The sequence below is a fragment of the Aulonocara sp. 'chitande type north' Nkhata Bay genome, linkage group LG17 (assembly GCF_057382095.1).
Source record: "Aulonocara sp. 'chitande type north' Nkhata Bay isolate Kocher_YH1m ecotype deep benthic linkage group LG17, A_spYH_male_GT1.1, whole genome shotgun sequence".
Lineage (NCBI taxonomy): Eukaryota > Metazoa > Chordata > Actinopteri > Cichliformes > Cichlidae > Aulonocara > Aulonocara sp. 'chitande type north' Nkhata Bay.
In genome coordinates, this window is record NC_141360.1 from 14,107,195 (window position 1) to 14,124,990 (window position 17,796).

At 38.0% G+C, this 17,796-nt stretch overlaps 1 protein-coding gene across 1 annotated transcript in view; it reads left to right on the plus strand.

Annotated features, from left to right (window-relative positions):
* Window positions 1–11,197: 11,197 nt before the first annotated feature.
* Window positions 11,198–17,796, plus strand: part of exoc2 (exocyst complex component 2) — a 50,573-nt gene continuing 43,974 nt past the window's right edge. The window contains exon 1 of the mRNA XM_086269247.1: window positions 11,198–11,262. The gene's annotated coding sequence lies outside the window, so the exon portion shown is untranslated. The remainder of the gene's footprint in view (window positions 11,263–17,796) is intronic.

The following is a 17,796-nucleotide window of genomic DNA, read 5'->3' on the forward strand; positions in this document are numbered from 1 at the left end:
GCTAACTTAATCCTATCAATAATGCTTATCTGGCACTATTTATGACTTTATTAAACTTTATTCTACTTTGCTCTTTGATGATGTGAAGGGTATTCTGATCACAGGTCAATCAGCAGCCCACTGAGGTGTCTGCATGCCTCAATCCTGTCTTTGTTTGACTGCCTGATAACAATCCAACTGTCAGCTCATTATGAGCTAAAACAGGTTGGATGAGATGTTAAACACCTAAGAAACCTCCCTGTTTGCTCACCTCGTGCGCTGCCGTAACATAATGATGGCCAGCCTTTGGGTGTTGAAAGAACAGAACAAAGCTCTGCGTCACTGTGTGTAGGCTTGTGTAAAATGAATAGCCTAAATTATACAAATCTAAGGAATTCTCTGCAGCAGGACATGGGTATTTGTGCTCTCCCTATTTTGAGTGCCAATGAGCATGTGTTTGTGTGAATAAGTGTTAAAACAAGGGTATTATCTTCTGGCTGTGAACCCATGATGGATGTATACTGTGAAAATTGCTCATCTATAATGATATTCTGATGGTTGCACTTATGAAACATATTAACCAACATTAAAGCATTGCACTCCATTTCCTGCTGCCTGAAGGAACTCTAAAGGTGCGCTGTGTGAGCGTGGAAGGTAATTAAATGTGGAGTGGGAGTTCCTGGAATTACTTTTTTTTTGTCCTCATTACAGTTAGCAACAATTTAATGTAACTTATAATGTAACTTCCCAGCATTACCATGTAATTCTTCCTTTTAATAAGTATATTGAATATGTGTATGTAAAATGTCCCTGTTTAGCATAAAATACAACAAGGGAGAAACAACTGAAGATTTTAAAGGGGGAGAACTTCACTATTATACCTAATAGTGAAGTTTATACTAACCTTGTGTAACCTTGTAACCTTGTGAAGTTTATGTCACACACCATTATATCTGCTCCTTTTGTTATTATTATCATTATTTACAAGAATGGATTGCTTATTAGAGGCTCTGCTTGAAAACCCCTCAAATTTAGAATTTATCTGAGGTTTGATATTAATGTGCATATTGTTTTGGGTCTGAAACGTGGCAACTGGCACGCTGGAGAGATTATATCTCTCAGCTGGCCTGGGAACGCCTTGGTGTTTCCCCAGACAAGCTGGAGGTGTTGGTCGGGAAAAGACAGGTCTGGGATTCTCTCCTTAGGGTGCCACCACCACGACCCGGCTTCGGATAGGAAATTGATGGATGGATGGATGGATGGACAGACGGACAGATGGATGGATGGATGGAATTTGGTATGTCCATGTAATGTCCCAAGATCTGCAAAAACGCCTCTTGGGGTCATACCCTAAACCCAACATGTTCCCAACATTTTTTAATTTAAGATGCACTTTTCCTGGTATCCTCAACATTTTCATGCTTTCATACTTTCACAAGTATGACTCCTTGAGTCTCCGTGATATATAACAGCATGACAGTGTGTTCTTCTACACCTCATACTGGGCACAGGATGTGATAAGGAAATAGTTTATGCAATAGCCAAATTAGAATTCAGGGCTTAGGATGTCTCATTGAAGAAATTTTCAACTGCAGCACACCCTGATGTGCAAACATGACCGCTGCTTGCAACTTTAATTTTTTAATTTAATTATTGTTTCATCCATTTAAGCTCAAAATGGCACACAGTGAAATTTGAGAAATTAAGACTTCCCTCAAATGCATTAAACCTGAAGCATCAAACGTTTTTTGAAAATGTAAGGAGTGATAAGTACAGATATTTGTGTAAATCTCTTTTCTGTAAATCTACAGAAGTACACCAACAAAGTAATCGTTCTTTATTACTGCCCATCTCCGGCTCTAACTGATGTTAATAATATAATTAGAAGGCGGGGTGGCAAACAGGCTGACAAGACTGTGAACCTGTTTGTGTCCCACATCACGCACTGTTTAGTTTTTGTTTTGCTTTTTGTTCCTTTTTCTTTCTCTAGTTTGTTACAGTCTAATGATCATTGTCACTACTTATGATTGTGGTTCTACTTAGAATATGACAGGTTCACAGGGAGACCAAGTCTCAGTATTGTCACCACATTTGCATCACAGGACCGACATTAAAATAAACTTAACTGCTGTTTGTTAACAGCTTAAGCAACTATCAATCAACCATTTATTAACAGTAATTACAAAGTGAGCCTTTCCGTTGGTCACTTGTGTGAAAAAGCTGTTTTCAGTGAATTTTATTGGCTTCCTCAGTAGATTACGATTAAGTAAAGTAAAGTATAAATACTGTAGATGCCCAAACAGTGCACATACCGTAAAATGTTTTTTGTTGTTCATCAGCTAGAACATTAGTGTTGCTGATGTGTTTGCAGCATAACTGAACAGGGAGCAGTTTTACTCTTAACAACGAAGCATAATTTATTTAAAAAATGTTTGGTATTGGTGGAGTTTTAAGTAAAGCTTTGCATGCATGACTTAAACGTGTAATGGAGCATTTGTTTTTGGACATATTTCTTCTTCTACATGAATAAAAGACTTAATAACTGACAACGTGCATGCAAGACAAGCAGCCGCTAACAATAGCTTTCTTGCTGTTAATTTCATACTTAGCCGAGCGCTAATCCTTAGAAGAACCTGTTTATCAGTTCACTGAACAAGGTGTTTTTCTGGCTGCAGAGCTTGTCAGAGGAGATTAGTTTAGAGAGCAAGAGAGATCCCCAGCTGTTGTGACTTGTCTTATTATGCAACAGGGCCGGTGATTCCGTCCCTATTCTACGGCTAAAAAGAAAAAAGGAGGAAGAATTTATTTCATTCAACAGTTTCTATATAGGGCGTATTAGCATTTGGGCGTGAGGTTTCAACCTGTCCATCAATTAAGGTTGGGCTCTAAATTAAAAACTTGGTAAACAAGACTATAAATAATATTTGCTTTTGTTTCCTGATCTGATTGTTAATGCCTGCGTTAATCATGCATCTTGATTAAAAGCATTTCAAAATTGCATTCCTCGCGTGCATGTGCCCTTTTGTCCTGTGAATCATCATTACTTTGCAGATTTGTATTCTTGTTTTCATCAGGTAATCCAACATCTGTTGTGGGATTTACAAAGTTATCTCAGGAGGGCAACCTCCTCTCAAAAGCACTGCTGCTGACGCACTGTTTACTGACGTGCAGACGCTCTTTGTTCACACACATAGTGTGAAAGGATTCAGGCTGAATGGAAGCCAGATCAGCTCAGTTATTCAGTTATTGCCACAATGTCACATCAGGGCAGATAATCTTCCCAGATTTGTTTGTAGCTCCGATTTACTTCACAGACGTCATTTGCATCCTCCCACTTCTTTAATCAAACACCAGCATGCATATCTCCCACATGGTCCGTGAATGCCTTATTTACCCTCTACCTGTGATGAATTCACTTAAGTGTCCAATTTCTCTTCCCAGTTAACTGTTTCCACATTTACTTCCACCCTGACAAGAACAAATAAATGCAGGGCATTTGTGGGCCTGCTTGTCCAGTGTCAAACACAGGAAAGTGCTCCTCTATTAATCCTCTTTGTTTTCAGCTTCTATTGTATTTGAACTCATAGTTCCATCCTGTCATTTATGTTCCATATGTGTCTGTTTTTATTTTTCTTTGTCCATGTCTTTGAAGTATTTCAACTCACAGGACAAAATTGAAGATGTACTTCATTTTATTCTAACTAATTCCTTGATGGGTATTTAACCACTAACAGCTATGGAGTAATACTCTATGGAGTATTCTTGCTTTGCCTGCTTTCTACACATCCATGAGCACGTACACATAAGTTTGAATCCACATCCTGCCACCAGTTATTAACTGAGAGCTAAGGAGCCAGGAGAGGCAGTGAAGAAGACAACAGCAAGCTAGCAAAAATGTGAATAAATAATGTATTTTTGAAACTACAAAAAAAATTGATTTAGAAAGAAGGAAACATTTTCAACACTGATCTAACTTTCTGAGATCTGGGAATGCGGCGGCATTTCTACAACAAAATTCATTGTTTTAAAAACACAAGCAGTCAGCAATAAACTGAAACTTGTTGCTCTTTGTCTGAGTTAATTATTTGGATTTGATGCCACGATCATCTGTTATTAACAACCATCACATCCAAAGTGTATTTATAAACCACTTCATCTCTCTGTGTTATTTCTCAGTTTTTTGTGCCATGCCTTCCTCCTCTTGCTGCCACACTACAAAGTCAATATTCTGTCTTGGCTTTCATTTAGACAGCCTTATCCCTATAGTATGCATCCCGTAACAAAGACCCGACAATCCATACGTTTCATTTGTCAATGCATTCTACTGGCCACAGTGGATGCATGAAGTATCCCACAAATAAGTTAAGTCACTTCAGAAACAAATGATCAAACTATTATGATTATGTTTTAAAAGTTTAAAAAGTACCTAAGATGAGTAAATGATCATCATCCGTACACTAATAACATTATGATTGTTGAAACTTTTGTAGCTACTAGTCTAAAGTCCAGTGTTTCATTAACCCATTCATCCCCCCCACTGGCTCACCTGAAGTTTACCTGATTCCGAGCTGGCTGCTTTTGCTCCTTGCTTCGCTTCAGAGCAATTACTATTGTAAGTATTGTGTTAATGTAGCTAATAAAAACGATAGCCAACACACAAAAAAATAAACTAAGGCTGCAATCCTAGAACAATGCAACTGGCACTTAAAACCTTTTCCCATCAGTACTTTCTCATTATGAAGACACATTAGTGTCTTGGTGATTCAAGTCTAAACAACATAATCCCATTAAGTAATTATTTTTTGATCACGCAAGCAGTGATTGACATGGATGCTTTAACACTGCATTGCACATGTGAAAAAAGGATCCAGAAGGCCAAATACACACACGCAAACAGCAGATTGCTCGAGGCTGTGGGTCCGGTATCTGACAGGTTGTGGGAGGATCAAAGTTCAGATTTTGAATGCACTGTGAAGGGAAAGAACAGAAAGAATAGAGGGAGTCAGGGAAGAGTAGATAGAGAGACAAAGCATTGATAAAGCCTCATCAGGATTTATACTAGCAGGAAATGAGGAGGTTTACAGAACAGCGTGGGCGAGAATGCGACTGAGTTTAGCAGAGGAGAGGCAAGACAGATGAAAATAAGATATTGTAATAATAGAGGAGAGTTTGGACTATATTAACTCATACTGAGGTGGAAAACTGAGGTCCCCTACGCCCACCCTCCAACTACCCCCTTGCTCGCCTCCCTGTTCTTCATGGGAAGGAAAGCAGGATGTCTTTCATCCAGTTCAGCCAAAGGATCAAAGCCAAAAGGCTAGTCTGCTGAAACTGACCTCAATTTGCACTGCTGCACACTCCGCACTCTCCAACATACACAATCCTATAGCTCTCATTATATCCGCAACACCACCTCCCGCTGAACTACATACATGCTATTTCCCTTCCTGTATGCCACAGCACCTTATCCACTTAACACAGGAAATCTCTCAGTCCCTCCAATCCAATAATAGTACAATTTATAGCTGCCGCATTATCACTACGAAATATTACCTCCAGTAGCTATTTATGCAGTTTTTTACCATATATAACCTGTTACAAACTCTGATTATCAGATACGTGCTGTGCTAACATATAACTTGCATCTGTGGTGGTTAAACAACCTGTTCACAATAGCGTCACCCTGCTGCAGACGTCAAAGCGCAGCCTGTGTTTAGCTTCCTCTGTGTCTTCTTTCTCACTGTTTTCACTACAAACAGCCACTCTACTTCAACTACACACACACACACACACACACACACACACACACACAAAATTTGTGTACAGGTATGCATAGACTCTCAAATGTATACATTTATACAACCAAATAAGTCAGAAATCTTTTCCTGTTGCGGATTAAAATTAGGTAAAGTTTGAAGATTGAATCACATGTTAATTTATTCATTTATTTTACTGTTTTTTAAATGTTCTTTATTTTTTTTTCTTCAACTGTACATATGCATATTTATAAACTGTTCATCCTGAAAACAAAATGATGGCACTTGTAAACTTTATATATATATTGACATTACATTGCATGCAAAAAATCTCCCTGAATTATTATTTAATGTCGAGTGGACAGCAGTTGTTCTCATACAGCAGTTTAAGAACGACATTCAGTAATGAGTGACTGTTTGAGACTTTGTTGACACTACATCAAAGGTGGCTCTTAGCTTTGTGTAACTATTCCACTGTTTAACTATATTTTCTTTTTACATCTGTTTTAAAGTTATTTTCATTTCATTGTGCCTGATTTATTATTATTTATCATTTCTTTTCTCATTTTTTACCCTTTATTCTACCACCCTCTATCTCGAGAACAGACTTTATTTTTCCATCCAGTTGAAATCGCTTTTTGTTCCTTTAACTGAATTTTTGAAAGGAAAATACTGATGTTGTTATAGATTGCTGTATTGAATACTATTAAAAATAGAATTAAATCGGTTATTTTGATATTAAAAATGGTCAATTTGTGAATTGTCAAATTTTGCTCCATAAATATTTCTTGATTTAAACAGATAGTTTTCAGATAGCTTTACTGAATCATTTGAATGAACAGCTTCTTACAGCTGTTTAACTTTTAACATCTGAAAGAGGTTCTTCATGAAACTAATATAATTGTGCTATATTATGGCTTAGGTACCAATAAAAACAGTTTCTATATATCATTGAATTCAGAAGGAATGTAGAACATAGAAAACATTTTTGCTAGAATTTTATTTTAAATATTCAACGCTGCTGTTACTTAATGTTTTCATTTTGTTCACACCTAAATTTATTCTAACTGTAATCTAAGGCAGTTGTGTTGCTTTATATGTTTATACAGACAGGTTGGTAACACTGCAGTCACTGTTCTTATACCTCACAACAAAGCTTTTCTCGCATTTGTCCACCTTCACTTCTTTCTGAAGGAGCTCCCCAGTGATGAGGCCAAGTTCTGAAATGACATTCTTGGGCGCCCCCTACTGAGTTGCAGCTGCATTTTTTTTCTCTGCATAAAATATATGAAACGCACAGATAGAGGAAAAATCTTGAGGTCACAATGAAGCAGCCCGCCAAGCCCTGGATGCTCACTGTCGTTGATTTAGCAGCGGAAATGAAGACATGTTATGAAATCATAGTTATGTGAGCCAACATGCTACACAATAAGTCCAGTTAATATTCACTGAGGCCAATGCAGTTCGTCCTCAGGGTGTTAAGACTTTACAGAAGGATCCATGGGATAGAAAGCCCATGTGTGGCATTAGAGGGCTCATTCAAGTTAAAACCCCCTCTTCCTTTCACATAGGGGAGCATAAGATTTAAGTTTATTCTCAGCGTTTTCTCCTGCGGTATTTTTAATCCACTATGCGTCCTTTAATTGCCTAATTTCTTTAATATCTTGAAGTAGGTCCCATACTGCTCCAAATACTCTCTGGAATTATTGACGTGCTCAGTTCTTTATGTTTTACAACATTTTTAAAAATCTTTCATGCTGTCAGTATTTCAAATTTGGGTCACTTATTAATTTACACTGGTTTTTACTAGAGGAAATACACTTGCAGGTCTCCTTTTTTCCCCAAAAGAAGGTTTAAAAATATCTAAAACGATACAGTAAAACACATGTTGATGCTTAAACTGAACAAGGTTGAGTGAGAATATTTAAGTCTTTAAAAAGAAATGCTTTGCAATAAGATATCATTTTACATTTGAATTAATAGCTACAATAAAACCCCGCCGAAGGATAAAAAGATGGCAGCATTAAACTGTATAAATATTCAAATTAAAACATCTGACCTACAACAGCAGAAAGCAGAGCTTGAGCACATGACATCAGCCTGCTAACTGTATGATTTTTTAGAATGTCCTCTTGATTGCAATTGGCATTGGCCCATCCTGCACACAAATAACCCCAAGCTGTAACCAAGTCCACCTGTTCGTAAACACAAACAGTTATGAACGCACTCCAGCCAGTCACATCTCATCAGAAACAGAACACACAGTGCAGCATGCATCGACGGCTTCAGCTTGCCCCCGTGGATGAAAGCTGTTTCCCCTCAGCGCTGTGATGCTCATACGAGGGGCCGGTGTACAACAGTAAAAAAAACAAAAACAAAAAAAAACAACCAAAAGAGGTGGTATTACACAACAAACTATTTGTGAAGTAAATGTTTCTAATTTGTTTTTACCATCCATGAGGATTTTTAATTTTATTCTTGTAGGCTCCCCCTAGTTCTCAGAGCTGATCTGGGCTGTGCCCCCAGAGACACAGTAGCCTGTTGTCTGGCCTGGGGGGAAGGGGGGGTTGAAGGAGCGTTGTTATGAGAAGGCAAGGAACATGTTATGTTAACCTGGGTGGTAAAAGCCCAAGCATATTTGGGAAAATGCGCCTTTATACCTTCTCACACCCATCGTTTTCGGCCAAATTCCCCCGTAGTCTTTATGTCTTGGTTCCAAATTACTAAAACTAATATTCTCTGACTTTCCTCTTATGGTATTTAGCCATAGCTATCCTGCAATCATATTTAATTTGGTAGCTAATGACAAAATCATCAGAAATTTATTTCCAAAGAAACAATTGCCCTGCATGGATAGTGACAAGGTCTTGCTGAGGAAATGTACCCCAAGCCTATCAGTGAACGTTTCTGAACTCATCACAAATGTCTTTAATAACATAATAGCATTCATAACATTAACAGGGCCAAAAGTAGAGTGCCCACTAGTGATGACCCGTTTAAGGTGATGGAACAGAAATCATTAGCTGTGCAGTCATTGACAGTGTTGAGCAGTGTGTCAGCACTCAGACTGAAAGGCTCTCTGTTCCCCTCAAATCTCATTTTTGTATTGTGTTCATCTGGATGCTTTTCCAAGCTAAGCCTGGCACAGGCCTGGATTTCCGGAGACCAAAATGTGAGCCCAGGGAACTGGACTCCTTCAGAAAAAGGGGGGGAGATAGAGCACCACTCAGAAGCCAAACAAACCCAGAAATCAGAAGTTTATTTAAAATCCCCTGTCTTATATTAACAGCGGTGCTACAGGCTAGTGATTAGCCACACATGGGTCAGGGGTTCCAAAACCTCACTTAATTTCCTTTGGAATACATATTTTATGTTTATTTTGAGATCCATAATACGGGCACGGGTTGGACTCATATATGCTCATTAAAAACATATTATTGGTATTTAATGCTATGAAACAGACTAAAAAGTAGCTTTGGGACAGATAGAAGACTTTTTTGTTTGTTCAGTTGTTTTTTTTAGGAAGCAAATGGAATTGCATGTACTGTAGATACTATACCATAGTATAGTATCTACAGTATAGTAGCACAGGTTATTGTAATGTCAGCACCAAGCATATGATCTCTGCAGTAATCTTTGACATTGAGGGATTCACACTTGTTTGATGTCATACAGTTTAAATGCCCTGCGCAGGAAGGAAGTGCTCACCCACTGGCCGTCTGTTCCATCTTCAGGAGCTCTATGGGAGGGCGGGAGGATTTCAGTGCAATATTTACAGTGACCTTTTCCTCTCACTGGCCAGGGGCCCATGGGAAAAAACTGGAGAAGACAAACAATGAACAATAGGGTTCGGGGATGAGCAATGGTGCCAGCGCAGCATGTGCCATTGCGAGATGTAGATTACAGAAGGTTAGGGGGTCAAAGCAAGGATGAGGGCACCAAACCCTCAGGAGCACACCTGCTCAGAAAGCCTGCACTATTTAAAAACGCAACATGCAATCGCATGTTCCTCACTAAATAAATCATTTTGAATGGAGAGTATATTTCTTTGGCACTTTGGGATATAGATGAGAAGATCAATACGACTGATATATTCCCAGATGGGAAACAGCTAGTCTGACATCTGAGCCAGACTAGCTGTTTCCCCGCTCTTTCCAGTTGTTATGCTGGGCACACACCACCACATGCTGGCATGACCTTCATCTTTAACAGACAGACAGGACAGTGGTCTTCTCATTTTATCACTGAGAAGCAAAAGTTTATTCCCCAAGATTGTGAAATATTCCTTCAACTAAACATTTGGTGCAAAATTGTGAGTATATTAATATACGTATTAATTAATATGTACAAATGCACAACATTTATATTACAAAACATATATAATATCTGTTCAATAACACAATAAAATAAAATATGTGATATATACTGCCACTTATTTCTGTATTCAGCGGGTGATATGTGTGATATACTGCCAGTGTAGTCATTCATTGGCAAAGACTGTACCACTGAGACTGAGATCAAAATCTTCCACCATCATTGCTTTAAGTAGATGTTTATGTAGACAAACAGCCTCTGTGTTACATCAGCATCTGTGCAAACTCCCCAGTCACAGTTTGATCCCTCAATTATCAGATTAGTCAGTCTAATTGGACAATATGCTTTCCCTGGGGATTGGGCCTTGCCTTATCACAGAAATTATTTCTGCCCTGCACAATTTGGTGAGATAAATGTAATGCCATCAGTGTTCTAGTGTGTGCCTGGGTGGTCTCTGTTGCATTTCTAATGATGCTGCGCCTTTCCCAGAACAAGTGGAAATACCTCAATGATGCACCGTGAAAAGAGAGATGAGGAAAGGAGCAAAGCTCCCAATGGGCTTCAAAATTCTCACACAATGGACAACCAACACTTCAGAAGAGCAGGCTGGTTTTATTGCTGCATGGAGACTTAGATCCACCCTGGATACATGATTACATTAAAACCTTGGTCAGCAAAATTTTGTGTGTGTGTGTGTGTGTGTGTGTGTGTGTGTGTGTGTGTGTGTGTGTGTGTGTGTGTGTGCATGTAATATAACTGCCTTAAGTTTTCACAGGTAATTAGGATATCTGCTGAGAGACTAAAGTGGCTTCTATAAAGATTTTAATAAATCTGTATGATCACGCTGTTTTCTTACATTTATCCTTTATCGGTTCGTTTATCGATTTTATTTATATAGCACATTTAATTACAACAGCAACGTTGACCAAAGTGCTGTACAGAAATTCAAAATAACTAGTACCAAAGAACTTTATTTATTTATTCATTTAATTTTAACATTTAAAAGGCCTGAAGTGTATAAAACAAAACATTAAACTTACTATGTTACAGAAGCTTGTTTGAAGTTATGGAGATCGCTGAGTTAAACACATTTATAGTCAAAAATATAAATGTGCATTTACAAAGTGATTCGTTTTATTTTGAAGGCTGCATGAAAAACGGAAGACCGGAAATAGTTAAATGATACAGGAAACACCGCAGAAGGCAAGCGACTGTAAGTTAAATATTTCCCTTTATATCTTCTACTTTTTCTACCCCAAATAGCTTGCTATAATTGCCATGTCCTTTTGAAATCTAAGCCCTTTTTATGGTCATGACGAACGAGAATGACAGCCTCTAACTCCAATATCATTCTAGCATAACAAATCCGGTTAATGGCAAACGCTAGCATAAGCTAACTGCAGCTGTCAAATTTCTCAGTAAAGCTTGTATTCTTTTCTGTAACAAAACGAAAGAGCTATTTAATTATTGCAGCAGTTGGCTTTAACGTGTCTGACGAAAAAGAAACTGGGAAATGGCTTATTTGTGTCATTCTGCAGTGTTAGCGACATTACGATTAGCTGTACCAAACTCCGTTAAAATTTCTGTCTTATTAAAGTAAATTTGGTGTTGCGTTGTGTATGTAGCGATACACGTAGTGATGAAACTTCTTACTAGTAATCATTGACTTCTGGTAAATTCGGGAAGCTGATACTACGTTAATAGCGATAAAAAATCATCTTCTTGTCTTGCTTAGCTGTGACCCCTCCTTTGTTTTGTTTACTTTTCGATTAGTGCTGAATAACAGCTGGGTTGTTCATAAAGCAGATGTATTATTAAAACGAAAACCTATGTGATGTTGAAAGCACTAATAGGCACTTCATTTACCAGATGCTGTAATCCACAGCGCTATATTCAACGGGTGCTATTCTCTGCAAATATAGAAATGCTTCATGAAGATTTCATTCAGAAACCTCCTTCTTTCTTACGTCGACCCCACCTTGCAACTAATCTCTTGGGTTTTTGTTTTATAAATAAATACATAAAATCTGCAGTAGTGACTCATCGGCAGGTGGTATGATTACTCCTAATTGCCTTTGAAGTAGTAAGAAGTGATTGCTAGTGTGATAAAATTACACTTAAAAACACCTTAGTGGCACTTGGAGTACAAAAAAGAAAAAACGTGGAGAGTGAAAAAAAGAAATAAAGTGATCACACTCAGTTACCTCATGTGACAGAGAAAGGCACTGACTGGAAAACAAACTGATAAGACTAAACATTGGTATATTTCAAATTAGGTAACTTGACTTGTTTTTGAGAATTAATTTGGTATGAGTGTTACGTTTTCTCAGAATGCTCATTCAGTTCATGTGAGAATCATATTCCCTCATTGCCCCTGCATGAATGGCACACTTATCTTGGATGGTTATGAGGTATAATTACATGGTAATGTGGCGCATCAAAGATAATCACTTCTTGTGGTTGAAGCTACTGATAGTTCTGATTTAGGTCAGTGCACCTGTGAGGCTTTTCTGTCTAGTTAATGATTATTTATTATTGATTTGTGTACTCATTACAGCTTTTATATTTGAGAAGGTGAAATCAGTGAATTTTTGTTTGTTTCCTGAAATAGACCACAAACACACTAATTCTCGCTGAGTGGATTGTAAGATGAACTGATTTAAGTGGTTGTATTATGAAAGCACATCTTGAATTTCAACAGCTAAGCAATTGCAACAATTTGACCCTTAACAGGAAAACACATTGTTTTACTACAAGGCTGTAGTGCTGAAAATTCTCAACACTCGGGTCTGAATCAGTGCAGGATGTAACTGACCTACGATATGTTTAGTGTTTATTCCTAATGCTGCTCGTCTGTCACACTTCAGTTGCACTACAAAGTTACAAAGTGAAAAATCACGTTGTTCAGAATCACTTTTCTCATTCGCCTCAAGAATCCTTAGCATAATGCTGCCTCAATGATGAGCATTGCTTCTTTTTGTTTTCTAAATATTCTAACCAGTCTGTGTTATCAAAGATCAAGAAAGTGCATTTCAACATTTCAAGCTGTGGCTGCACATACAATCACTCCTAGTATATGTAAACAGTGAGATACAACTTAATATACATAAAGACCTCCCAGATATTATGTAAACGCTCATTAAGTTTAGTGTTTTCAGACAGAACATAGTTTAAGCCTCTGTAATCCTTTTTCTTGTGTGCTTTTTAATGTTGTTACACATACTTTCTTTAAATAGCTCTATCCCAGGGAAGCAGTTCTTTACGATGTGTGTTAGTTTAACTGATTGATTGTATGAAAGAGTGAATGAGAGCAAGTTGATTGACAAGTCAACAGCAGACTGGTGCCGTGTCATAGAAATAAGATGTCGATCATTCGAGTTGAGGTCCACGGTAGCAATTGTACAGTTAGAGCCTACAGAGCTCTGTGTATCACTTCTCTTTCTTTAGTCCAGAGTCAGCATTGGTGACAGGGGAAGGTGGGGGGTGGCTACACTGATCCATTTCCTGTCCCCTCCTGGGGCTCTAATTGAAAAATTTGGGTGGCCCTGTTGTTTGTTTTGGTGGAATGTGGTAGGCTGCGTTTTTTTCTTTTTTTTCTTTTTCTCTTTAGAATTTCCTGAGTGACGCTGCTCCGTAGACCTCGGGGTGAATCAAGTGATGGGGGCTGGGCTAGACTTTGTTTGTAGTGGCACTTTTTGCTTACCCCTTTTTGCTTTCTGCCCCACCTGGCATTACCCAGCCTACACACAGAGCTTGCTGGGCCACTGGTCTTCACTCTGGGGTTTCTGTGACCTTGTCAGATCTAGACAGGCAATGGGGCTGTGGCCCCGTGAAAACAAACATGACATAAGTTCTGTCAACTCTTTTTTTTTTTTAATAATTTTTTTTACGCATTTTAATACAAAATGAATAGGTCAATGATTATTTGTTAGCTTGGTAATCAATTTTGTTGCCTGCAACTAGAGCTGGGCGATATGAGATTTTTTTCATATCACGATATGTTTTTTTCCTTTCAGGCAATAACGATATCTATCACGATATAAGCCAAATAACTATATTTGTAAGATTTAAATGTGCCGTTGCTCACAAGTAAAATGTGAAATAATCAGCAGCTTGTTTTTATTTAAATATTTATTTCCCATAATAAGTTCAACAGGGTAGATGTACTTAAGGAACATGAGACTTTTTCAGATAAATAAAGGCAAATATTGCAAACTACACAAAAGGCAGCCGCTAAAGCGTTTAAGTTTCAAAATAGAACAAACGAAACAGACTACTAAATTGTCAATTCCACTTAGAAACAAAATATTAATTCTAAAAATAAATCTTAGTTTGTTTTACAGAAGAACAGACAAAATTGACTAACTTTTGTCAATATCAAATAAACTGAGAACTAAAAGGAAATTCTCAATCTGTCCTTGTTGTATAGCTTAGCTTTTCAAACAGTTTTAACAGTTACTTTAGTCTGACAAAAGCCGAATGACGAATTAGCGCTTCCAGTCAGAGACCGAGGCTACGTTCACACGTACACGGGTATTTTTGAAAACGGAGATTTTCCGTTTTCGTTTTAAAAAATAATCCCGTCCACACATAAAGGCAGAAATGAAGGAAAACGCTGCTATGAACATGCCAAAGCAGCAGGTGGCGCTAGAGTCCTAACCGTGCAGAAATGTTGGCCAATCAGAAGTCTAGAAGCCTCGGTGGGAAAAAGTAAACAAAGCTGGGGCATAGAAGCAGAACCGAGTCGTATGTGTGGAGGGACAGTAACTGTGTGTATATGTAAGCATTTAAACACTGCAGAGAGTAGAATTAACAGTAACAGTATTGTAGAAATTCATTTCACCGAAACAATAACGTGGCGCACAGTGTGACGTCAAAAAATGCGCACACCTTTGACGCTGCGTGCAAACGCATAGAAAAATCTGCGTTTTCAAAAATACCCGGGTACGTGTGGACGTAGCGCATGCACCAGTTTATTGTATTTCCAGACTTGCTTTCGGCACAATTTACAGTGCACGCTACTCTGTTTTTTGTCAGACTTGAAATAGCCGAAATACCTTCACACTACGGAACTTCTATGGCTCTTCCGTTCGACAATCTCTCCGGCGTTGGAACCATCATCTGTTTTCTCTTCGGTAACCTTCGGTCACGCTCGGTTGATTTTTCTAGTCGGCACACTCATTTCCTCCATTACCCGGGCGGTACGGTGGCTGGCTGCTTCCCAAACAAATACACATGTGCGGCTTGGCACTTGTGCTGTACGTAACAAGTCACGTGACGCTGCAGCTGTGATTGGTTCGGCTCTGCTCTACATAATTTGGATTGGCTGTTCTTTTTTTTTTCTTTTTTTCTTTTTAAGAGGACAAGAGCAGCGAGGTCTATCGCGATAGTTAAATTTTTCTATCGAGAAAAAGTTATATCGCGATACATATCGTTATCGTTCTATCGCCCAGCTCTACCTGCAACTTTTTATTTGGACTTTAATATATATTAGCTCTATGCTGATTGTTTGAGATTTTAATTTATTTTAGACTGAAATGATATAAACTCTTCTTAAACATCATATGAGACTGCAACAGAGGTGAGTAACATTATTCTCTAGAAGGCAGATAAAATCCCAAAGGCTCTCTTATTGGAGAAGTGAACTGAAACCTGTTTACAGGTTACAATTGTATCATAAAAAACCCAAACACTCAACAATGTATGAACATTTAAATGACCTAAAATCATGCCAGTTGTCTGACATGTACACCAACACAAATCACAGATGAAACACTGGAATCACGTCATTCAGACTCGCTGCCGTCATTCACCTCAAGATTGCTTGCTATATTGCTGCTTTGTTGATTTGTTTATTTTATGAGGTTTATTTTACCTCTTTCTTTTTTCTTTTTTTTTTAAACTAGTACCAGCAGTCACCAAGTGTAGTAAAAGTAAAGTAAAATAAATGTTAGCTGCCCTGTATAATTGGTCAGTTTGGGGGTTTGTTTTGTTTGTTTGTTTTGTTTTTTGACAATACACTCCCCAGCTATTCTGACAAACGGGGTAAAACGTTTAATGTGAGTTATGATTTGGCGAAAAATATAACTTATTATTATTAGTAGTAGTAGTATTAGATTAGCTGCATGATTTTATAAAATGAAGTCTTCCATCAGTATTCACAATATAATAGAGAAATATATATTCAGTTAAACATGGATTATCATCACAACATCATTTGCCCTAAATTCAAATACAAGAATGATGACTCAAAAATAGGAAATTGGTTTTAAAGAGTAAATATTGCATTTTTGGGACAAAACATTAGACTTATTTTATTTATTACATTAAATGAAATGCTACTATTTTGGGGAAAAATACCCTAAATTGCACTCTTTGAAAATTGCTTAAGTGGATTTTGTTTTTAATCATGATTTGGCTTTGAAATCAAGTAATTGTTCAGCGTTGTTCTGTGGTACTAAAATAAATATTTGGGTTGTTTATAAGACAAAATATAGGTTTAAAACTTGAGCATAGGGAAATAGTGATAGACGTATATCAATAGTCATATGCTAGACCAGGGATGTCAAACATAAGACCTGGGGGGAAGAATCCGGCAAAGACTCCAGTCCCACCCGCTGGACGGCTTTGGGAAATATGATGGAGGGAGTAAATTTGTGGACTTTTAACTATATTTGTATAATTTTTACAGCTTTTCCTGCTGATAATGACTTCCCCACAGCCATTCATAGTACACCAAAGTAGTCAAATAATAAACAAGTAAATGGCAAAAAAGTTCATGTTTTTCACTGTGTACAGAGATTTCAGTTTAAAAAGTATTCTTTATAAATACACTTTTACTGTAATTTTACACATTTTCATGTAGAAAAACTGAGGTGTGCTGTTGCAATTGCACTTCTCTATCTTATGTTAACCTATCTCAGGGATTAAATGTTCAGTTAGACATCTGTACACTGACAAAAAGGGTAGTTTCACTCATCTAGCCCATTTAAGATCAAAATGTGTGGGGCAGTCTGTTGTCCTCGAGGTAAAAATGAGTTTGACTGTATCCCTGTGCTAGACAGACCGAGTGTAAATTCAACACAATATTGGCAGCTTTGTGAAGCATTAGACATAGTAAATGACTTGATGGTGTAAACCTTAATAATTAATTACATGCCCACCAAAGTGTTTTAGTGTAAGCAGCGGTCTTTGTATAACTCCTGGTAGTATATGAGTGGATGTTTCTCACGCTGGTGATGTGTTGTTTTTAAATGTGAAAAAGCTGGGGCAGCAGTGTTATAACCTGGCTTATGAAGGTTCAAACTGCTCAGTTTCGCCTTGTCATTGGGCAGAGCCGCCTGTCTCCAGCCTGTTAATCCTCTGAAAACATTGTCTTGCATTTGCAGGCCTATACTTCATGTTTGTGTTTATTAGTACAGGATTTTTATATGGGAAATTGGGGACTCTGCTTCATTAGGCATAACTTAGTAAAGCACTTGAGACTGACAAACAAATAAACAGATAGCCCTAAAGATAACAGACCCTGTAGGCAGACATCATGATGCTTGGCCAGTGAACCAGAAGCACACATCTGATCATTTTCTCTCCTCCTCTGTCACGGAAAAGTCTCCGTAAGGGCTGAGACTGGCTGCTCGCAGTAGAAGCGCTGACTCATTATCAAAATGACTGGTCAGTAGTTCCAGCATTTGTTGGAATTTGGTCCCTTTCTGGCTTTGAGCTGCATGGCCATATCTACACCTTAGAG